We start from the raw sequence: 23963 nt of genomic DNA, 5'->3' as shown, positions 1-23963 counted from the left end.
ATAAAGAGAAAGAGTTAAAACGAGAGGAAAAGAAAGTGTTGCTGGTAGAGAAATTCTGTAATTCATTTCTGAAGAGCAGACTCTTGAGGTTGATGAAAGTATTGTTGTAAAATATTAACATGCGACAAGCCTCTTTTAAAGAATACATTTCTGGGACCAGCCCGGTGGTGCAGCGGTTAAGTGCACGCGCTCCGCTGTGGCGGCCTGGGGTATGCAGGATCGGATTTCGTGAGAGCACCCGATGCACCGCTTGTCAAGCCATGCTGTAGCGGTGTCCCATATAAAGTGGAGGAAGATGGGCACAGATGTTAGCCCAGGGCCAGTCTTCCTCAGCAAAAAAGAGGAGGATTGGCATCAGATGTTAGCTCAGGGCTGATCTTCCTCACCAAAAAAAAAAAAAACAAAAAACATTTCCTAAAATTTACAGGAACTCCAGTCACCATGAAAAAGCAACTTTCACTGGCCTGATTCTTATCCTCTTGAAGCTTATAGTAAAGAACTATTTATCCTCACTACATCATTCTATCCTCTTTGGCCCATCACTATCACTAACCCCAAGTCCAAGCCACCATCTTCCCCTCTGACCTCTGTAGCTGCCTCCTAACTGGCCTAACTGCTTTCTTTCTCGAACCTTTGTAGTTCCCACTTTTCTACAGAGAAGCCAGGGAAACGTAACTCAAATTCTGGTCTCTCCCCTGCTTTAAACAATTCAATGACTTCCTATTGCAGTTAGAAAAAACTCTAAAGTCCTCGTGAGGGTCTACATGTGATGATCCGTAACTTCTTCAACCTCCTTCTCATTGTCCACATCTCAGCTCAAAACTCTTCCCTCGGAGAGGCCTTCTCTGGCTGCTCTGTCTATAACAGAACCCTGCCCACTCCATAAAGTCACGATCTATCACATGGCCCTGTTTTATTGTCCTCATAGCTTAAATGATCACATCATAACTTATCCTGTGTTCCTGTGTTCATTGTGTGTCTCCCCAGTTAAAATATGTGCCAACCAAAAGTAAAAGCTCCTGTTCACTGTAGTAACCCCGGGGCCTTCAACTGTGCCCAGCATATAGTAGGCACTCAATATACATTTACTGACTGAATTAACATTGTTCTTTGACTTTTTCCAGGACCTTCTATACTGATCTTCTCATCTTTTTACCTATTATTTTCTCTCCTTTGGTTTTACACAAAACATTCCAATTTCACAGCTATGGCTTTTGGTGTCAATACAACCGCAGAATCTTTGAAATGGACAAAATTTGAGTTTGAACTCCTTAAAAACAAAATGCAAACCTTAGGGAGCTTTATTTAGGCAAAGTGGAGTATCCCTGGGTTAACTGGAGAAAAACCTGATCACCTTGTCTCAAGCGGAAACGTGCTACATCAGCCTTTCTTTTGAAAGATGAGATAACTCAGGGTATATGCTGATGCAGAGTGGAAGAATCCTTCAGGAAACCAGAAGAAGGGCATTGTCTGTGAGGGAGTGACCCTTCTAATCCACACTTGTACAGGTAAACTGCAGCCTGAGGCTGTCCCACTGTGCCAGTGCCTAAGACTTTCTAATTTGAAGATAAAATATTAGCAAGCCAATTTGGCCACAGATCTATGGCTAAACATTCCAATCCACTTTATAGATAATAAAGATCATATTTTGAGTTCCAAGTGCCTCACTTCTCGGTTTGGTCCTTATTTGTCTCCATACTCAGGAGAGGAAGTGGGTATTATTTATTGACCATCCGCGGAAACACCCTGAACAGACAGCACTCAAATGTGGTGGATTCAGTTGGATACCCGGGCCTTAAAGTTTGATCACTATTGATCATTGTTTTTATTTTCGAATAAGATTCTTCATCACAACTGCTACAGTTGGATAACATTAGCTAAAGGAAATCATCCAAAGCAAGATTTTTAAAAGAAAACTCTTTTGGACAAAAAAGAAATTACTATCTTTATTTATACAATGGACTCGAAAGGTGACAAAACAACACTAAAAATTCCTGTCATAAAAAATATTATCCAATGAAATAAAAGAATCAGGAAAGATCATGAAGTGTAAGGAAGTGTCACTCTTGCCAAGGCCAAGATTATCTGCACCATCTTGTTCCCAATTACTACGTATGTGTGCAGAAGCTGGACAGAGAAGAGGCTGAAGGGAAAAAAAAATCTATTCTTCACTAGGCCTGCATCCATTGGCAAGTTCGCCCAAGTTAAAAGACTGGCTTTGGATGCCTTAACATCCAAGGAGAGCTCTACGGATTGGAGGAGAGCTCTACAGATACCCTGGCCTTCCAGACAGATGAACAAGTCAGTCTTAGAGCAAATTAAACCTAAACTATCGTTGGAGGAAGAAATGATAAAACTGAGGCTGTCCTACTTTGGGAACATCATGAGGAGGCAGGATTCTTTGGAAAAGACAATAATGCTGGGAAAAGTAGAAGGCAGTAGGAAAAGAGGAAGACCAAATATGAGATGGATTGAATCCACAAAGGAAACCATAGGCATGAGTCTACAGGAGGTGAGCAGGGCTGTTGAGGACAGGACATTGTGGACATCACTCATTCACAGGGTCGCCAGGAGTCAGAGCCGACTCGACTGCAGGTAACACACACACAAAGATATTAAAAGTTAAAGGAAAGCTTACTGCAAAATTTCAGTCTTCTTTTTGTCAGTCCTGACCATTTATCACAAAGAATGAAAAAGAAAAAAAATCTAAGGTACATTTTACAAGTCTAATTTATATGTGACTTTGTTTCTGGTGCTCATTTCTAAATACCCTAAATTCTATTTTGGAGGCAAAATCCCTTATACGGGGTCATGTTCACAAGCCCTTGAGATTAACTTCTCGGTTTCAGGCTCAGCTCCTGAAATCATTCTTCCTACCTCCCTTCATACCAAAGGGAAGGCATTCTTGTCCCGACCAGAGCTGTGTTTTTAAGTGCCTGTTTATGTTCAAAAGAAAAGTGAGAAAGACCTACCTAGGGAGCCTCCTCCATAAGAGCAAAACCATTGATTCCTCCTTAGAACCAAGAGGGAAAACTCTTTTTCCAGGAATAAATTTTGAAAGAAGAATTATTTTAAAGGATTTTTTTTATACCTCAGTAAAGTTATGCCTTAACATAGAAGAGCTGGGCTGTGTTAGCAACAACTGGATATGACAATTACCTCAAATGTAAAACGCAGAGGCTGTTTCTGCACGTCTGAATCTTACCAGAACAGAATATTTTTATGTAAAATTTTTCAAGTTCCTGAACAGAAGTTTGTAATAATTTCATGACATCCCTAACCTAATACCAAAGAACTTGTACATTCTCTGAGAAAAGACTAAAACCCCATATAAATGGATATGCCTAACAGCTTTATGGAATAAAGAGAGAGGGATTATTAACATACCAAGGACTTCAAAAAATTACCTGCTTATGTGTTCACAAGTCTCAACTACTATAGTCAGAGATAAATGACACATGTAATAAGGAAAATGAAAAGCCTTCTGTGGCCAAGACTCCTAGTTACCTATCCAATATTCACTGGCGTGCTGGTAAATGTTTAACAGCTGGCTCTCAAAAAAAAAAGGTCTTAATTTGTGGTGTTTGCCAATTTTTGTGGTGTAAATACTCCCACTGTGACCAATTTCAGGCTACCAATGTGTTTAACAACAACCTTGTAAAAAACCTGAAAATTTAACCATCGGCTCTCACAAGCCAGAGTGAGCCATTTGGAACACATCACTGCCCTCATCTTCCCCTTCTTCATCACCAGCAGAAATTCCATTTTGTTGCACTGGCAATTTTCTAAGATTGAAAACAAAAAAATGACATTTCCCAGCCATCCTTGCAAATAGGTGAGACCATAAGACAGCATTTACTGATGAGAAGTAGGCAGATGTCATGGTAATGGTGATGGCCTACATAGATGGCAGTGGTAGTGGTGTGTTCCTTAAAGAGGCTTCAGACTCAGTTCACTCCTTTTGTCTTTATCCTTTTCTTTTTCCTAGCTGAAGTGCAGGCATGATGGCTGGAGCTGCAGCAGCCATTTTATAATCAACAATGAGGGAGAGGACAAGGAAATCACAGAGACCTTCGCCTTGACACCTTTGGTTTGCCTCACCACCCCTGGAATTCCTGTTCCTGATCTTTTTACAAGAGATAAATTCCTATATTGCTTAAGCCACTATCATTTAGGTTTTGCATTCAAGTCAGCCAAAGCCAGTCTTTCAGCTTGGGCAAACTTGCCAGCAGATGCAGGCCTAGTGAAGAGAAATTGCTACAAGGAGAAAAACTGTTTAAGAATTTTTTTCTGGAAATCATATAGTTGTTAAAACTTTTAAAAACTGACCCATCCACTCAATATTTTGTCGGTATGAGTCTACCTAAAATACTTGACTTTGGAGGCAGAAATTGTATTCTCAGCACAGTGCTATGAACATTCAGTGAAAAGAATATTGGCTACTTTTATTGAACACATACAGTATATCAGATACCATGTTAAGCACTTTAGAGGCATCAGCATACTTGCTGTGTGACCTTGGGCAAGTCGCTTAACATCTTGGTGCTTCATTCTTCTCATCTATAAAACGGAGGTAACATAATAGCTATATCATAGGGCTGTTTTGAAGGACAAAGGAGTTCATAACATGTATGTAAGGTACTCAAAACAATGGCTAGCAAATAGTAAACACTAAATGTTAGCTATTATTATCAGGATTATTATTCCCCGCAAACTCTATTAAATAGGCACTGATATTACCAGCAGATGAGGACAATGGTGTCTGTCTCATAGGGAGGTTCTGAGACTATAAGGAGATGAGGCCTCTCAAGTGTTTAGATTGTCCCAGGTAAATGCTCAGTAAACTCTACCTATTATGAGTTTGATACATAACTGCACTTGAATGAGGCTCTTTTAGTGAGATTTGTGTCAAAATATTGTGTCAGTGAAGAGGAAAAAACCAGCTTTTTGTGGGAGAGAAGTCTAGTCACTATTCATCCGTCTCTATGATGTGCTTATGGGGCCTCGTGATGTATAATTAATGAGTCAAAGGATGAGTGATATGTGACATGAAATGACACAAACCAAGTGCATGGGGCACAGTAAGAGGAAGGGAGCAGAGAAGGCCCCGGGATGAGGCTTTGGTCTAGAGGAGACCTGGATAACTCTGGATTAGGAGACCTGGAACTGGGCCTGATTCTGCCATTTACTAGTTTTTTAACCTTGGGCAAAGTACTTTACTTTTCTAGACCTCATTTCCCTCACTTGTTGAAAGGAGAATTTTGAGCTCAACAAAACCATTCATCCTTTAAATAGCTTTAAAAAGTATTTTTGTTTGCTTGTTTAATATCTAAGAGATGATGTTGGACCTTAAAGAATAGGTAAAATTTTGAAAATTGGAGATGCTGGGATCATACACCAAGTGTGAACAAAGATATAATAGTTACATGCTTTGAGAGAATAACATTGCAAATTTGCCAGCGTTTGTGTGGGAATATGAAGGAGACCAGGTGGGAGATGTGAGTTGGGGACATACTTTGAGGGACCTTGGGTACCAGGCCTTGAGGTTAGAAGTTTATTGGGAAGCACTGCTAAACCATTGAACTTTTCTGAGCAGGGGAATGATGTGACCAAACCACAACACTTGGGAGATTATTTCAGGAAACAGAACAATCTGAGGGTCACCCGAGGCAAGGAGGAGAATAGGGGAGCCATCCTGGAGGTCTAGGCATGAAATCAAAGTAACTGGGGCAGGTGAAAGGAAGGACATGAGAGAGTTTGAAGAAGGATGTGAGTATCTTATGGAAGGAATGGACCCACGGAAACTTCTCCCCATATGATTTGACTGGCAAGGAGCAGATGTGACAGTCCAGCAGTTCAGTACAGGGCCATTCTTGGCACAATCTAGGAGTCTGAACATTTGTTAGGTGAATTGGAAACGATAGTTTGAAAAATAGGTAGTAAACTCATAAAATTAGGGGTCAGCCTTTGTTAATAGTAGTTGAATTAATAGATGTCAGATAAGCAAAGAGAACGTTGTCAATATATTATTAGGAGTTCAGTAGTGTTAATATTACTCACTGTGAGGTTTTTGGGAATAACACTGAAGTCGTGTGTGGCAGGAAAATGGAGGAAGGAATTGTCCTCCAAGGCCTGTGTCTAGATGCTGCAAATACTGCCTGCCCCTGACTGGAAATGTGGTCCCAGAGAAGAATTCTGTTAAGCAAAGATTAAAGAATGCCCCCCAAACTTCAGAAACTGTGGAAATTCAGATAAAATTCTACTGTCACTGTAATATTTACCATAAAAATTTCACATAGAACTTGTAGTATACAAACTGTTATGAAACTCTTAGAAAAAGGGCTAAACACATTTTGCAAATGCCCAGAATTTATAATTAGATCTGAAATTCAGGCCTGAGAGTGAGGGCAATCACGAGAAAGAACCATTACTGTGAAGTATGCTTTACTTTAATGAAAACACCAATTGGAATTTTCCCAGCAGTTCTATTAGAGATTTATTCCTTCAGTAAATATTTGAGCGTCAACTGTGATAGGTCTGTGCAAACTCTGGGCATGCAGGAGGGAACAAACCAGATATAGCTCCCATCCCCATACTACTCAGAAGGCTGGTAGGGTCTTCCCATGGATATTCAACCACATGCCTAAATATGTTTATAATTACAAACAGCTAAAAGTTTTCTGGAGGAAAGGGTGTGACGAGAGAATAAGGATTTCAACATCAAAAATTCATAATTTATACCTTTCCCCCCACCATAGTTATCACTGGAACATTCCTTTTTAAGGCGAAGAATGCCACATCAGTGATCCTTGGCAGGATTCTTCCAGGGAAACTGATTCACTTAAATTCACTTAAGGAGCTGATGCACAAACCTGACATTACATTTATTTTTCCATTGAGTAGAACCATCTCTCAAAATAAATTTTGGGGTTCACATTTTGCACCTATAAAATTTGCAGCCAATTTTAAGGGTTCTCCTTATTGTAAATGATTAGTAGTTAATTTTTTTGACAAATGGTTAATTTGTCAAATTAATTTGAAGCGTAATTAATTCGCCTTCGGTTCCTTGATACCCTCTTTTCTCTGAGGATCTTGTCCTCCTCCCTACCTCAGCCATCCACTTTATCTGGTCACACTGCTAGATCTTGGCATTACGCAAAATTGTCCCAGTTCCATGATTTCAATTTCAAGCATCCCGTTCTCAGACTGTTCCCCAGCTTTTGGGAGTGGTTCCCAACTGAAGCAATTCTTGGATCCCACTGGGACCTTCTATCCATCGATCTTATCACCTTTCCATCACCCCCCACTTCTTTATGTCCTCACCTCCCTCCTTATCCCAGTCCCCCCACAGTCACTCCCTTGCCTACACCCTCCGCTCTCTGACCCTCTTTCCTTCCATCACACCCACTTGCAAAACCCCAGCTCTGCCCCCTTAGGCTGACCGAGGCTAGAGAAAAATCCACAGCCGTGCTGACTGGTCTTGCTTTAAATTCATAACCACTAACCTCAAATGGGCACTTAATAGCACTGCCTGGCTATCCTACTACATTTCCGTAGCTCATGTGCTCTCAAACTCTCCCAGAAGATAACTGTTTGATATCCACTCCTTTCTCTTCCAACCTGCAACGTCTCTTCTACACTCACCATTCTCAGGAAGTAGGGTCCGTGGCTATTTCACCAAGCTAACAGAAGCAGAGAGAAGACAATGTCCCTCTGTTCCCACCTCTGCAGCCACCAGCCTGTGCGCACCTGGGCCCACACACTGCCTTCCCTCCTGCAGTCGGCTCCTCCCTGCGTCAGTGCACTGGCCTTCTGGCTCTTCTGTGAATGGGTGAAGACGACTCAACTTCAAGGTCCTTGCACTTGTTCTTCCCTCTGCTTGGGAGGTTGGAAATCCTCCCCTGATCATGTGGCATGCTCTCTGTCTTCCTTCAGGATCTCTTCTCAGTGACGTTTTCCCTACCCCTATAGAAATAGCAGCCTCTCCCATTCGCAATCCCTCTTACTTTGCTGTTTCCATCCCGTGTACACCACCTAGCATACTTGTGTATTTATTCATTATTCGTCTTCCTTGATGAGAGTGGGGACTTTTATCTGTTTTGTTTGCCACCATATCCCCTGTGACTTGAACAGTGTTTGATTCATTCATTCACTCATTCATTCATTCAACAGGTGTTTAGTGAGCTATTAGGTGCCAGACACTGCTCTAGGCACTGAGAGGTTAGCAATGAACAGAACAGACCTACACTTTTGGCTAAGTAGAAAAAGAATAATAGAACAGAATAATAGAATTAATAGAAATAATAAAATAATAATAGAAATAATAGAAAATATAAAAATCCTGCACTTTTGGCTAAGTAGTTAGGTAGTGATAAGTGAAACATCCATACAACACAGGGGAAGAGGATATAAAATGTATGTGTTTGGGAGTGGTATGGGCGGGGGGTGTTAGATTTTAGGTAGAGTGGCCAGGGTAGGCCTCATCCAGAGGGGAACCCTGAGGGAAGACCTGAGGGAGGTTAGGCAGAGGGCCATGTGCACATCTTGGGAAGGGCTTTCCAGGGAGGAACAGCTGGTGCAGAGGTCCTGAAGTGAGAGTATGCCCAGGTTGTTCCAGGATTTGTGAGGAGGCCAGGGTGACTTAAGGAAGTGAGCAAGAGAGAGAGTACGTCAGAGTGGTAACGGAGGGCAGGGAGGAAGGATCGTGTAGACTCTTGTCCACATTGTGAGAACTTTTATTTTGAGTGAAATGGGAAGTCAAGGGAAAAATTTTTTTTGATATAATGATAATAATATACAACCCAAGGCCGGCCCAGTGGCTTAGCGGTTAAGTGAGCGTGCTCCGCTATTGGTGGCCCGGGTTCGGATCCTGGGCGTGCACCGACGCACCGCTTCTCCGGCCATGCTGAGGCCGCGTCCCACATACAGCAACTAGAAGGCTGTGCAACTACGACATACAACTACCTACTGGGCATTGGGGGAAAAAAAAAAGGAGGAGGATTGGCAATAGATGTTAGCCCAGAGCCGGTCTTCCTCAGCAAAAAGAGGAGGATTAGCATGGATGTTAGCTCAGGGCTGATCTTCCTCACACACACACACAAAAAAATACAACCCACATTCCAGTTTTCACAATTGTCCCAATAATGTCCTCTTTTAAAAAGTCCAATTTTTTTATTACTATTTAAAGAAATAATTTGCACAAGGGGCAAAATCAAATTTCATAGCTTGCATAGTATTAATAATGATCATTTGGAGCTACGAGGACTGCACTAAGAAAGGTCATCTATAGGTTAAAAAAAATTAACAGTTTTATAATGTCATTTTATAGCTTTTCCACTCAATCCTGGATCCAATCAAGGATAGTACACTACATTTAGTTGTCATACCTTTTTTTAACAGCTTTATTGAAATAAAATTCACAGACCATATATTCACCCATTTAAAGTGTACGATTCAATGGCTTTTAGTATATCCACAGAGTTGTGCAACAATCACCACAAACTAATTTCAGAACATTTTCGTCACCCCAAAAAAGAAACCCCATAACCTTTAGCTATCCCCCTAACCTCCCCATTCTCCCAAACATAGGCAACCACCATTCTACTTTCTATCTCTACAGATTTGCCTATTCTGGATATTTTATATAAATGGAAGCATACAATTTGTGGTCTTTTGTGTCTGGCTTCTTTCTCTAAGCATTGTGATTTCAAGGTTCATCCATGTAGCATGTGTCAGTACTTCTTTTCTTTTTATGACTGAATGATGTTCCCTTGTATGGATAGAGCACATTCCACTTACCAAGGGAAGGTTTTGAGCAGAAGAATGACCTGATCTGAGTGGCATTTAACAAGGCTTACTCCAGCTGTCGGGAGCAGAGAATGATGAACTGTGTCAATGCTGCTTTTAGGGAAAACAAGATGAGGCTCAACAATTGACCAGGAAGTGCTCAAATAGCTTAACAAAGAAATTAGCAGAAATACTCTGATCTATAATTGGTATTTCATGTGTTTTATGGGATTTGTTGCATTTCCTTTGAATAATTAAACATGGAATGCAGAAATAAAATAATTAATAAACAAGAATTTAAATGGAATGTGGACATGTAAACATACAGGAACAATTGGAGAGTACCATTAGTTTACAGAGGTGTTTGATGTTTTCTTTATATTAGTGGTAATGATTCTTTTGGTTCACGTGAAATTTATTCCTCAGAATAATTATTTGTCTCTAAACATAACTCAACATTATGGTAGTTATCCAAGATTTCATGCCAGGTTCCAGGGAGCTGGCCAGGAGAAAATGTAATTCTTACAAAAATATATTTTCAACGTCTATGCAGATCAGGTAGAGAAGAGCTAGTCTGTTTTTAATTTGAGGGGTTGGTGTCATCTAAAAGATTGCAGAAATTGGATAAGAAATTTAGAGTTCTATTGTGGCATCTGTCATTATTTTGAGCAACGAAGTTACCTACTCAACTCAGATCCCGAATTGGCGCAAAACCCATGTATTGATTCAGGGTTTGGTATAAGCACATGCAATAGTTACTAGCTATTCAATTCTGGGTACGTGCAACTTCTGGGGCTTGCAAATCACTGGGGAGTGAGTGAGGGGCAATGAAAACGAGACATAAAAAGGCGAGGCTCGAAAGACAATTGTCAAAAATGCGCTCCACGTTTGCAGTACGGTTCGGTGGGCGCGGTGGACGTGTTGATGAACATTTCAGATAATAAACACTGAGCACAGAACTTCCCTCGCAGATAATGCACCAAGTCCGCTCCACCGGGACTAAAGGAGGCAGGGGGAGGAAAGTCGGAACGCGCGGAGTTGTTTTTGCTCCTTGGAATAAATTGGGTGTGGGGCTGGGGGCGGGGGAGGTGGCTCGGGCCGCTCCCCCGCGCCGTCCTCAGGCCCCGCTGCGCTGGCCGGGCCGGGAATTTGGAGAGGATCCCTGGTCGCGCGGCGGCGGCGGCGGCGCGCGGGTGCGCGTGTGAGTGAGCGGGCGGGCGGGCGAGTGCGCCGGGTATTGGCAGCCGAGGAGTGGAGGCTGGGCGGCTCCGACTCCCTGACGCCAGCGCGACCAGATCAATCCAGGCTCCGGGAGCGAGCGGGCTGGCGGAGGAAGGAGAGGCCGAGCGGCTCAGCCCGGGCCGAGGCGCAGGGAGGGACCCTGCGAGCGCAGCGCGGCGCAGCGCCCGGCGGGCCAGCCCGGGGCCGCGGGACCCCGCTCGCCCCGCCACTCGTGCCCCTGCGCGGACGGGCGCGCCGCCAACCCGGTAAAACGAAACAGACCCGAAACCAACTTTCCTTCTGCCGCGTCCCCGCGCTCCCCTCGGCGCCCCCGGCTTCCCAGCGCCGCCGCCTCCGCTGGGGCGGGCGCGGGCCCGCAGGGCTGCCGCTGCCGTGCGGGGCCGGGGGCGCGGGCTGCGGCCGGGAGGGGGCTCTTCCCCGCGCGGGGCGGACCGGGACCCCCCCCCCCCATGATGGCGCCTCCGCCCGCTCGGATGAGCGAACCTGCCACCTTCTCCACCCCTCGCGCCCAGCCCGCCCGGCAGGGCTCGGCCGGGGTTCCCCGCGCGTCTTTGTTGGGTCTGCGGTGGGGAAGCCGCGTTCCTCGGCCCCGGCCCTGTCCGCGGCGGGACCTCCTGGGTCCCCTCCCCCTCCGCCCGCGCCCCGTTTCTCTTTCCGTTTCTGCAGCCGGCCCGAGGCCCGTCCGCGCGGCTCGCGGGCCCATTGTGTCCCGCGCCGGCCCGGGCCACTCTTGCGGGAGCCGGAGGGCGGCTGCCGGCGCGGCTCGGGACGCGCTCGGCGCCGCGCGGAGCGGGTCCCGCACGAGCTGGACACCTGGTGCCCTGGGCCCCTCCGCGTCCCCGACGGGTCCCCTTCTCTGCCCCAACGAGCCTCTTGGGGGTCGAGGTCAAGGAGAGTTCGCACTGAAATTCCCTCTAATTTATTCAAAGGTTTGGCGGCGGCGGCGCGTAATTTTTTTTTTTTTTCCTCTTCCGCCTACACCCCCCTCCGTCTCCAAGTGTCGTCTCATTCCTTTCCCTTGACCGGATTCGATTGCCTCACTGCATGTGCATTTGTGAGTTCGCGGTTGAACAAGTGTTCCTTGACTCGGCTCCCTGTCTTTGTTAGTGTTTCTCGGGGTTGTTTCTGTAGGGAGGTGGGGGTGGTGGGTGTGAGCGAGACAGACGTGGGCTTGTTTTTCTGGTTGCTTGATATATATGAAGGCTTCCTGGGAAAGCGTTTCCTTGATGGACTTTAGGAGGGAGGAGGAACAAATGCCTGCCGGATCGTACAACTACAGTAGCTGCGGCTTTTGTTTATTTTGAGGCGCAGACGATTTTTAAATACACGGTGCAAGATAACCAGTAAGGCACTTCCCTTCTGAAAATCGAGGCGCATCTCAGAACCATCTCCTGAGAAAGCATCGTTTTCGTGAGTGCTGGGACAACGAGCCTTTTTCTTTCCCCATATGTCCTCTTCTTTCCATTGTATCTGAAGTTTCAACGTCTGTGAAATGATACAGAAGTTGCATGATTTCTGTATGTCTTCCTCTTGCTGAAACTTAGCAGCTAAATCACAGAATGCCTTAATTTCAGAACATTTCTCGCTCTAATTGCCTGTCGTGGAGAGCATGCCTGCGTTCAGAAACACAATGAGAAAACTGTTCTCTGCCTGTGTTGATTTTTCATCTTGTTCATAATTACCACTTTACGTTTTATTGGAGGTAGGTGAGGTGTGTTGGAACCACTGTTTAAAAAGAATGGAGGCAGAATCACTGTTCACTGCCCCAGCGTTTTCAATTAGTGTAAATATTTTGCATCAGTGTTATTCTGATGTAGGTGCCAGGCCTAAATATGCTGTACTGATTAAAGTACTTTTCCTCCCCCCTCCCTTCCACCCTCTTTTCCATTTGCAGTTATTTGCTATTTCTGTGCAGGTGGTGCACATTTGTGTAATATTGCAATTCTTAGGAAACTGTAACCAGGGTTGTGAGAGATGATTTTTCTAGAGGTGGGTGATGCCAAAGCCTCTGGAGGATCCAGGCAGGATCAGGTTTCTTCTGAGGGTAGGGATTTGTCCTTCATTTAGTTCTGACTCCTCCAACCATAGGTATGTAACTAAATACATTTTTCCTTTTTGCAGTATCTTTTGGTTTTATACCCTTGATGAGCTGATGACCTTTGCATTTTAGAGAAATGACAGTTTTCAGGCAATTAAAAATGTTAACCTCTTACACCTCTTGGAATTTAATTAATTTTTGCTACCTAAGTTCATTAAAGCATTTAAAAGGAAGTAAGTCTCATTTTCCCAAATACATCTGTTAGTTAAAAACTAAATTTCAGTTTGTAATTTTGATTTCTAGTAATCCTGGGTTAAAGGTAAAATTTAATAACAGATTGTAAAAAGAATAAACTTGAGTGTAATTAGACGAGTATATTTTAGCTGCAGTCGCCTACACAATCAAGGCCAAGTTGTGTGTGTATAAAAGATCTCATTTGTATAGTCTTACAAGGCTAATGGAGGCATCATTGGGGTTTATAAATAATGTAAGTTGTGTATAATGTAGAGTCTCCAGAGACGGCAGAGAAAGCATCATTACCAGCCTTTTCAACCTGCTTGAGATCTTAAATTGATTTACAGCACTGAACTGGTGCAAAATGATACATCAGGATGACATGGGGTCAGCCTGTAAAAGTCTATGATGTCAGCCTATTAGTTCAGTCATCATAATTAAACCATATTACAGGGGCAGCTAAGCAGGAGTCTGGCGTTATACTTCAGATATGGGTGGTACATAGTTTTTGTTTATAGTGGAAAAGCTGAACTCCCTAGGAATGATAGTGTTTCTAAAAGAGGAAAAGGCTTACAGAACTCTGAATTTTTCAAAAAAAATTGAAGATAAACTCAGAGATGTTCAGTCTGCATTGTCTAAATAGCTTTCCATTTGGTAGTGGAGAAACATGCTCTGGGGGTGCTGGTAAGGACCTTTGCAGCTCTGATGCGTGTCCTGAACCATGTTTCATGTGAGCTTGAATTTAACTTGGCCTTAGGGACCTTCCAAAATATCAGAGGACCATATACTTCTTATCTCTGATCCTTTTATTAGCACTGAGTTGCACTGTATTGATGTATCTGCTGACATGTTATTTTTTTAACTAGTTATAGTTAACCAGATCTCCACTGAAAACAAAGATGTGTGAATTGAACATAGGAACAAGTCAGGAAAAGAAGACCTTGGTTTCTTGCTTAAATTTCTGGCAATCCTTATTCAGTTTATGGGTCATCACGGGCTGTGCTGTCCAATAAGGTAGCCATAGCCACATGTGAGTATTTAAATTGGACTTAATTAAAATTAAATAAAAATGAAAATTCATCTTCTCTGCACTAGCCACTTTGGAGGTGCTCAAGCCGCATGTGGCTAGTGACTACCACATTGGACAGTGTATATATATAGAACATCTCCATCATCGCGGAAGGTTCTGTTGGACAGTGCTGCTCTAAGACCTTTACCTCTCCTCGTCTTCCCACTCATCTTTCAGCTCCTTCTCTGCTTGTTACCTCTACTGATGAATTGGTGGGGTCAAAGAGAGAAAGAGATATATCAATTAATTTTGCTGCTTACTAGTTTGCTCTCGTTAAAATAAAAAACAGTTTGGAAGTACCAATTGAAGCTATTGGCTAAAATGAGGTTGACTTTTCTGTGGATCATATTTATCATTGGTGTCATGGATTCTAATTTGATTTAGAGCTTTGGGTAGGAGAAATGATTGTAGCTAATTTTTTCTGAGTTTTTACTCTTTTTAATACTCATATCTCATGTAAGCCTCAAAACCTTGCAAAGCACTATTGTTGTCACATTTTACAGGTAAAGAAACTGAGTTCAGAGTGATTCAGTGTCTTGCCTCAGGCTACATAACTAGTGATTATGATTTATAATCTTAGCTGATGAGATATGAACAAGGCCGTCTGACTAGAGCCTCACTCTTAACTGTATTTTTTTTTGTCTAGAATACCCAAATAATCATTGTTCTGCTGGGCTTTATTATTCTACTATAGACATGACTTTGCTTTTATTTTTTAGGCCTTTAGACAAATTTGCCCCATATTGTGCTTCTCTGGGCTGTCTTCTCTTCTTGTGCTGTTTTAAGTGCTTAAGAAAGGAAACATATTGTTAATACGTATCTAAGCAGACATAGTTGGAAGAATAAATCTCACATAAAAGTAATGCATTTCAAAGCCAAATTAGTTTTGTCTTTGCTTTTCTGGGTACTTCTTACTACTTTCCCCTTGTGTTTTTCTAGTGTAATCACAAACTGGTGGTACTGAAGAGGAAAGTTCTAGTAGTTCAGTTTATCTCATCAAAATTAGACTTCCCCTAGCTGTTGAACACTGCACTTTGAGATACGAATATTCATTGCAAATTCCTTGGAATCTTTTTTGTTTTTTTTACATTTAATGTCTACTTCTGTGTAGTCTTACAGTTCATTTGTTCTTAGCATTTTTGGGGGGGTCAGGACTGTTTAAGATCTGATGAAATCGTGGATCCTATGTCGTCTTCTCACTCTCATCCTCCTATCTAAAGATACTTGTATGCCCTGGTAAGCTTGTGTGTACACCTAAGAACCCAAGTTGCATGACATTTCAGTTGAAGGACATCCAGGGGACTGCCTTGCCAAATGCATTCATAAACATTTGTAATTTCCTTTCCAGAGAATAGAGATATTTAGTGTTAAAAGCTGCGTTGAAGATTTTTCTAATCCAGTTGGTTAGTATCATGTTGAGCAGTCTGAGGCCCAGAGAAGATACCAGCTTGCCTGAAGTCACCTATCTAGTGACTGGGAGAAGGAAAGCTAGAACCTGGATCATTGTTATTGTTTTTAAGTTCTTATTGGTTTATGTGTTTTTTCCTCCCCTGCTGGCTGTGTTCCTGAAGCTTTGGTCTGAGTGCATCCACTGTAGTGTGGGGAGGGGAGGAAAGAATTTTTTGACATGGTATTGACTTTTTATACCTAACATCGTTTGAGCCAAGTAGGAATCAAGTCTGACAACCTCAAGAGATGTTTTTTACAGATTAAAATTTATTGTTTTTTCATTTCAGAGATGGAAAAGAAAAGCCCCCCTGTCTAATTTAATCAATGAGACCTTACTAGAAAATGGGAGATCCAGGATTGTACCAAGTTCAAATCAAATCAGTCAGTTCTGCTATATGAATCTCCTCTCTTGACTCTCAAAAATAAATCACATTCCTAACCAAAAGCTAAAGTTTGGGGTAGTTAGGGAAGGGGCTAGGGGGTACTAGGGAGAAAGTTGGAAAGGTCTGAAGAAAAAAAGGATAATTTAAATATAAAAAGGTAGAGAAATTCAATATTAAATCATCAAGTGATGTTGAGGCTGATAAAGTGTTCTCTGTAATTGTACTTCTATGTGTGGTTTTTCTTTCTTTTTTTAAACTTAATATTACCAGTTTATTATAAAGGATGCAACTCAGGAACAGCCAGATGGAAGAAATGCATAAGGCAGTGTATGGGGGAAGGGGGGCAGCGCTTCCATCCCCTTTGCTGGCACACCACCCTCCCAGCACCTCCACCTTCCAACCTGGAAGTTCTGGTTTTAGTTTTTGGTACCAAGGTTAGCGGAGTGTGCTTGGATAATAAATAAAGACATCTCCATTTTGCCCCAAATTAAAATCTCTTGACTCTTTAAGTTCCTTTTCTACTATTTTCTAGTAGTGCAACTATTCAGTCTAATCTGGTGATCTGTCATCTGATTTGCTGCAAAAATACCTGAAGTATTTTTAACGCTTATTCGGGGGTAACTTCCTTAAAAAAAAAACAGCTAGGCTAAGTAGCATGAATGTACTTACTCAAAATCTAAATTAAAATCTTCATTTTCGTGTGTATTATTGAGATGGTGTCAGTTTTAGAGATGTGCAACTAGACCTTCAGGGAAAAAAGTAACATTTACAGCTTTTGCTGGCTGACTTGCAGAAATGAGCAGGCTCTGGAGAACGTTCATTTGCATAAGGGAAGCTGTCCTTTAGATGAGAAAAGCCAAAACTTTTATAAACTGCTCGAGTGACTATGTCAGATTTTTCAGAAGGTACTAGGAACTGCAGTGTTTAAGCAGTTTAACATCTTTATAACTTTGGTTATAAGCTAAAATCAGAACTTTAGGAAAGACTCCCTCTTGAATATAAAGCATCAAACCCTCTAAGGTTTGAGGGATCCTTACCTAGCGACTCTGCCAAATCTCTTCTCTGCTCAGTTCCTAGTGTTCGAATAAGGAGACTTATTCCCTTGTAAGAACCCAGGTCTATGGTGTGGTGGATTGGTTTCTTAATTAATTTTCTTGAGACAACCAGCCTGAATTTAAAGGGACACATACACAACAGTTAATTATGCGTCTACATGCTTTTGAGCTCAGAATTAAATAAATATTCACTGTCTTGTTTGCGAAGAGGATAGAAGGGCCTAGCTTTTAATTCAAAAGTATACTTATATACATAATTTTTTAATGCTTTATTTGTAGTTTCCCCTTAATTTTAGGGCAGCTATACTATAGATATTTTTTCCTACAATCTCAGGTAGTTAGGGTATAGTTACTCAAACTATTCATTCATTTTCCTCTCCTTGTCTGTCTTGTGTGGTTTCTTTGTGGTGTGCTTATGCAAAGTGAAGTATTTCAGACCTTCATAGATTTTTTCTTTCATTTTCAAACACCACAAGAAAAAGAAAGGGAACTAATTATCTTTCAAGCATTATAATTAGACAGTAGATTAAATCATTAGTTAGCTAAATGCAAGATCTTTGTTTAGATTGAAAGAAAACATATCTTTAATGGAGGAGGGGTGTTACATATCCCTTATTTGATAATTTTGATGCAGTATTGTAATGAGTATATGCTTCACTTATTCAGTGACTGTTTATTCTGAGTGGCTCAATAATTAGTGAGAACACACATAAAAATGAAAAAATGAAATGCAACAACATTGCAAGAGTTGTTGCAAGGTAGTGTAGGAATAAGTTGTACAGACAGCTCACATGAGGACCACTGTGGTATGGAAGGACATGTGAGTTTGCATAGGTAGACGGGAGAGACGTTCTGGGCAGAGTAGTGGCGTGGAAGACTCAGGAGGTAAGCATAAGTGTTGAGGATCTCTAGAGCAGCACTGTCCAATAGAACTTTCTGCAAAGATGGAAATGTTCTGTACGCTGTCCCATACTATAGCCGTTAGCCGCAAGTGGCTATTGAGCGCTTAAAATGTGCCTAGTGCAACTGAGAACTGCATTTTTAATTTTAATTAATTTATGTTTAAATAGTCATTGTGGCTAACATTTTGGACAGCACAGATCTAGAGGCTAGTTAGCAGCTCTGCCTGACCACAGTGGGGATTCCTGATGGGGCCCAGTATGGTGAGGTGGGAGAAGTGGGAGAGATGTTTAGAAAGTTTAAGTTGGGTGGGAATTTGGGGACCTTAGAGTGCCAGAATAAGGAAGCACTGAGAAGTCACTAAAGGTGTTTGAACATCCAGTTTGGATTGGAGGGGCTAGAGCATGTATACCAGGAGATTAATAAGAAAGCCATTTGGGTTATCTATCTGATGAGGTGGGTTTTGTGAGCAAAAAACCACTAGGTGGTTATTTGGCTATAGAGTAAAGAGAGAGAGAGGTGTCAGCCAACCTTAGAAAATTAATAGACCCTTTCCTTAAGAATAGGGAAGAACTGGTTGCAAAAGGAATAAAGATTGTGCAAGTGATAAATTAGAATTGACAGGGTGAAATTAAGGTGGGGTGTCTAATCCTACAGGCAAGTTGGAGATAACGTAAGGAAGCTAAAGCTTAGGGAAGGGCTCAGAGGCTTACATGTAGATTTCCGGCAGTGATCTACTAGAAATGATAAGTGGACTTCCAAGAGTGGATGGGTAGTCTGAGAGGATCATGAACAGAGAAAGAGCTGGTGGGTTGAATCTTCGATTGAAGCCCACAGTTAGGCATTAGTAGAAGGGAGATGCAGTTGAAGTAGACAAAAGAAGGAGTTAGAAGAAAGGTGTGGAGTCAGAGGGGCAGTTAAACCAGGAAGTGAAGGGAAGAGAGATTCAGAGTAGGTGGAGAGGGGGAGATGTTGTATGGTTCAGGGTGAAGGAGAAAAGGTCAGGGTAATCAAGTGAATGCAGTTGAGGCGAAGAGACTGAGTATATTAAGAAATGAGAAATAGATTCTTAAATGCCCTTTGAGTGACTTAAACGGTTCAAAATAGATGAGACCTCTTCCTATTTGAGGGTTGAGGGAAAGAAGTTAATGGACAGGGAGCAAGTAAACATGAAGAGTTAGTGATCTGGAGCACAGGTGACAAAATATTAGCCATGGTAAGGAGAGAGAGTTGTCTGAGAAAGAAGCAGAATGGAGTCCAAGTTAGGGAGGAAAGTAGATAGCAGAGCTTATATCGGCTTGTGCTGATTTTACCAGTCGTGTAGGAGGCAAGTCCCTTCATTGGGGTGGTGAGATGGGAGAATCAGCAGATGGTATTGGAAGTTTAAGAATAATGGAGATGTTTTGGAAGAACCATTATAGGTAGTGTGCTAGCAAATCTGTGGAGAATTCAAAGTTTAAACAGCAGAGGGGAAGCCCGGGGTGAAGTTTGATGTGGCTGTAGACTACACAAGGTAATTGTTGCTTTCTGCTATAACTTGGTGGCCTGATAGTAAGAATGGGCAGAAATGTCGGTAACAGATGATTCTGGCCTACGGATAGCAAATCGGTTAAGAAATGAGGCCCTAGAGTCAGGTTGCCTGGGTTTAAGTCCAAGCTCCAACACGTACTTGCTTTTTATAACTTTGGGAAAGCTACCGTTAACTTTTGTACCTCACTTTTCCTCATCTGAAAAATAAAGACAATAGTCTCAGCCTCAGGATTGATAGTAAGATGAAATGAGTTCTGCTTCCATATTTCGTCTAATCTAAGATGCTGCTGATTGTAAGACATGATTTCATGTCCTACTGAGGAAAAAACCATTAATTAGACATGACATACCATCGATTGTACGTGGTTTCAGGTGTTAAAATGGGGGAGGGGGTGCATCTTACAGTCGGTGAAGTACAGAATACAGAAAGGACTTAGCATAGGACCTGGCACATAATAAGCATTCAGAAAATGTTGGCTATTTATAAAAATTAATGTGATTTTAGAGAATCTAGAATGTTAATGAGAGAGAATGTTATCTATCCAATCTAGATAAGGGGTCACAGCTTATAAAGAATCTAATGGACTAAATGAATTGAGAAGAGTGAAGCAGTGGGAATCCTGGTAATGAAATTGTGAAATCTCAAGTTTGGGAATTTGTGGATGGAGCATTTCCCCGACAATTCTAGATAAAGGTTCTTAAGAAAAGTATAGTAATTGAACTAAGAGAAGAATGCCCTTTAATGATTTTAAAAAGTCATTTAAGTTGCTCAGAGCTATTAAAAGTATTCTGAATTTATCTATGGCTTTTCTTATAGCATTCATTAGTATAATATTTTTTTTCATTAGAGTAATACATGGTCAGTGCAGAAAGATTCTGGCATGGATTCCTCTATTGTCAGAAGGAAAGGGGGAGATTGATTTGTGCCATTTAAAGAGATGGGAGTATTAATAGCAGCTGTAAGAGTGTTTCTACATGTGGCTCCAAAGGCAAAAATCATAAAGGAAAAATTTATAGATTTGACAGCATTTATGTGACCAAACACACACTCACCAACACAACCTTTCAGGTAACAAATTTGTGGTAAGTTACCATTCTTTGTAAGGAACTTTTAAAATCAGTAGGGGAGGGGGAAGTCAAGATGGAGGCATAAGCAGACTCTGAACTCACCTCCTCCCGTGGACACAGCCAATTTACAACTACTCGTGGAAAAATTACCCCTGAGACAGAATTGAAAACTGGATGAGAGGAACTCCTGCAACAACGGACAATCCTAAGTGAGGTGGAAGAGGCAGAGACTCCCTTCTGGAGAGAAGAAACGCCGCCTTTACAAGCCGCCAGCTTCACCGCCGCTGGGAGCAGCGCACAGGTACGCAGCCTCCCTGGAGGCCGGGGCCCTGAGCCGGGGAGCGCCCCCGCTGTGGGCATTTTGTGGACCCAGCACAATCGAGACCAGCGGCAGAATATCTGACTTTGCCTGCTACTAAAACATTGGGGAGTACGCTCAGAAAAGCTGGTTCACAAAGAAACTAAAACCGGCTCTTAAAGGGCCCACGGGCAAACTCACCCATTTCAGAAAGCATCCTAAAATCACCAGAAAGAAAAGTGCACAGTGCTGTGGTGAAAAGAGAAACACCTAATAGGCCCTGAGTGCATCTCGGTGAGGGGTGAGACCTCTCCAGGGACTGGGACATTGGTGGCGGCCATTGTCGTGGCCTGGTGTGGGCATGCTGACACAGACGCCATTGGAGTTCTCCCTGAGGCCTGCTAGCCCAGGGTCTGCCCCACCCGCTAGAGCACCGATTTAATCCAGCTCAGCCAGGGCAGGCAGCCCACCCTAGAGACTGGCCCCACCCAACAACAAGCCCTCAGGCAACTTGTGGGCCTGCATAGATTGGTGACTGGATTCTCTGCAGCCTGGCAACTGAGCCGACTTGAGCAGGGCAGGGTGTGCACAAGGAGCAGGTAGAGAGTGTGGGGCGGTGGTGGAGTGTGTGGGACTCCCGCTGTGGAGAGACTGGGTCCGCTTGGGGAGGTCGGGGCGCTCACACAGGGCAGGACTGTGTCGACTGTGTCTGTGGACCTGTGGGAGGCAGGGCTTGTCAGCTGCAGAAGACTTGTGCTTCTCAAAGACCCACATAGGGGGTTTGCCCCACCTTCCAAAGACTGAAACAATTGGGTGCTCCTGTGCCTGAGGCCAGCCCCACCCAGCTGCAATCCTCAGAGAGCTGACAAGAGACCTAATAGGCTAGAGGCTTACAGCAATTGTAAGGCCCTGAGCCTAACAACCTGCCACGGTGGGAGCCTACTCACTCAAAAGAAATACTGCAACACAAATGTGGTATTACAACTTGTAGCCAACTGTGCTGGGGCTCCCCACACCTGATAAAGAGACAGAAGGGCCCACAACAACTACAAGCAGCTGAGCATTACAACAGCTGGCCAGCAGCATAACTGGGCCTCCCTGGGAACCTACAGGGAGAGCAAACAGGCCACAACAGAAGGACACACGTAACCCACATAGGGGCCACCCCTGGAACATTGAGAACTGAGGGAAGCACACTGGAAGCCTCCTAAGCCATCACTTACATAAGGTCACCTATCCAAGAGCAGGAGACGTAGCTGACGTACCTAATACGTAGACACAAGCACAGGGAAAGAGGCAAAATGAGGAGGCAAAAGAATACATTCCAAGTAAGGGAACAGGACAAAACCCCAGAAAAGGAACTAAGTGAAACAGAAATGAGCAACCTACCCGACAGAGAGTTCAAACCAAGAGTGTTAAGGATGTTCACTGATCTGGGGAGAAGAATAGATGAACTCAGTGAGAATGTCAGCAAAGAAATGGAAGATATAAAAAAGAACCAATCAGAAATGAAGAATACAATACTGGAAATGAAAAGTTCACTAGAGGGACTCAAAAGCAGAGTAGAGGATACAGAAGAATGGATCTGTGAGCTGGACGAAAGACTAGAAGAAATTACCCAAGGTGAACAGGTAAAAGAGAAAAGAGTTAAAAAGAGTGAGGACAGTCTAAGGGAGCTCTGGGACAACATCAAGTGCACTAACATCCGTGTTATAGGTGTCCCGGAAGGAGTAGAGCGAGACAAGGGGGCATAGAATCTATTTCAAGAAATAATAGATGAAAACTTCCCTAACCTAAGGAAGGAAACAGACATCCAGATACAGGAAGCACAGAGCCCCCAAACAAGGTAAACCCAAAGAGGCCCACACCAAGACACATCATAATCAAAATGTCCAGAATTAAAGATAAAGAGAGAATCCTAAAAGCCACAAGAGAATGTCAAGTTACATACAAAGGAAACCCCATAAGGCTATCAGCTGACTTCTCAGCAGAAACCTTACAGGCTAGAAGAGAATAGCACGATATATTTAAAGTGCTAAAAGGAAAAAACTTACAGCCAAGAATACTCTACCCAGCAAGGTTATCATTCAAAATGGAAGGAGAGATCAAAAATTTCCCAGAGAAGCAAAAATTAAAGGAGTTTGTCACCAAGAAACCAGTGCTACAAGAAATGTTAAAGGGACTGATTTAAGGGGAAAAGAGAAGACCACAAATAGGAAAAATTATCTATTTCCATGATAAGAACGTAATGGATACAAATGCACAAAAAAGAGGTTAGATATGATATCAAAAACATAAAAGGAGGGAGGAGGGGAGTTAAAGAGTACAGGTTTCAGACAGAGGTAAAACTAAAGTGACCATCAATTCTGTATAGAAGAAGAAAGGAACAGAGAAGGACTACTAAAACACTGAGAAAAAAAAGAAGTTAAAAAATGGCAGTAAGTACATACTTATCAATAGCTACTTTAAATGTCAATGGACTAAATGCTCCAATTAAAAGGCATAGGGTGGCTGACTGGATATAAAAACAAGACCCATATATATGCTGCATGCAAGAGACACACTTCAGCCTAAAGACACTCACAAACTGAAAGTGAAGGGATGGAAAAAGATACTCCACGCAAATGGCAATGAAAAGAAAGCTGGGGTAGCAGTACACATATCAGACAAAATAGACTTTAAAACAAAAACTGTAAAAAGAGACAAAGAAGGCCATTACATAATGATCAAGGGAACAATCCAACGAGAGGATACAACACTTGTAAATATCTACGCACCCAATGTAGGTGCACCTAAATATATAAAGCAATTATTAACAGACATAAAAACAGAAATAGACAGCAACACAATAATAGTAGGGGACTTTAACACTCCACTTACACCAACGGATAGATCATCCAAACAGAAGATC

At 42.6% G+C, this 23963-nt stretch overlaps 1 protein-coding gene across 2 annotated transcripts in view; it reads left to right on the top strand.

Moving 5' to 3' along the window:
- The first annotated feature begins 11029 nt into the window (after positions 1-11029).
- SMAD1 (SMAD family member 1) overlaps positions 11030-23963 on the top strand; it is an 80228-nt gene continuing 67294 nt past the window's right edge. The window contains exon 1 of one of the 2 annotated variants that reach the window (XM_087437569.1): positions 11030-11273. The gene's annotated coding sequence lies outside the window, so the exon portion shown is untranslated. Of the gene's footprint in view, positions 11274-12196; positions 12439-23963 lie in introns of those variants that run through there. The other variant, XM_087437570.1, reaches the window with a different exon arrangement.

This window comes from Ceratotherium simum, chromosome 12 (assembly GCF_057802395.1).
Source record: "Ceratotherium simum simum isolate JZ-2026a chromosome 12, ASM5780239v1, whole genome shotgun sequence".
NCBI lineage: Eukaryota > Metazoa > Chordata > Mammalia > Perissodactyla > Rhinocerotidae > Ceratotherium > Ceratotherium simum.
Note: the sequence above shows the minus strand (reverse complement) of the source record. Positions and strands in the feature narration are given on the sequence as shown.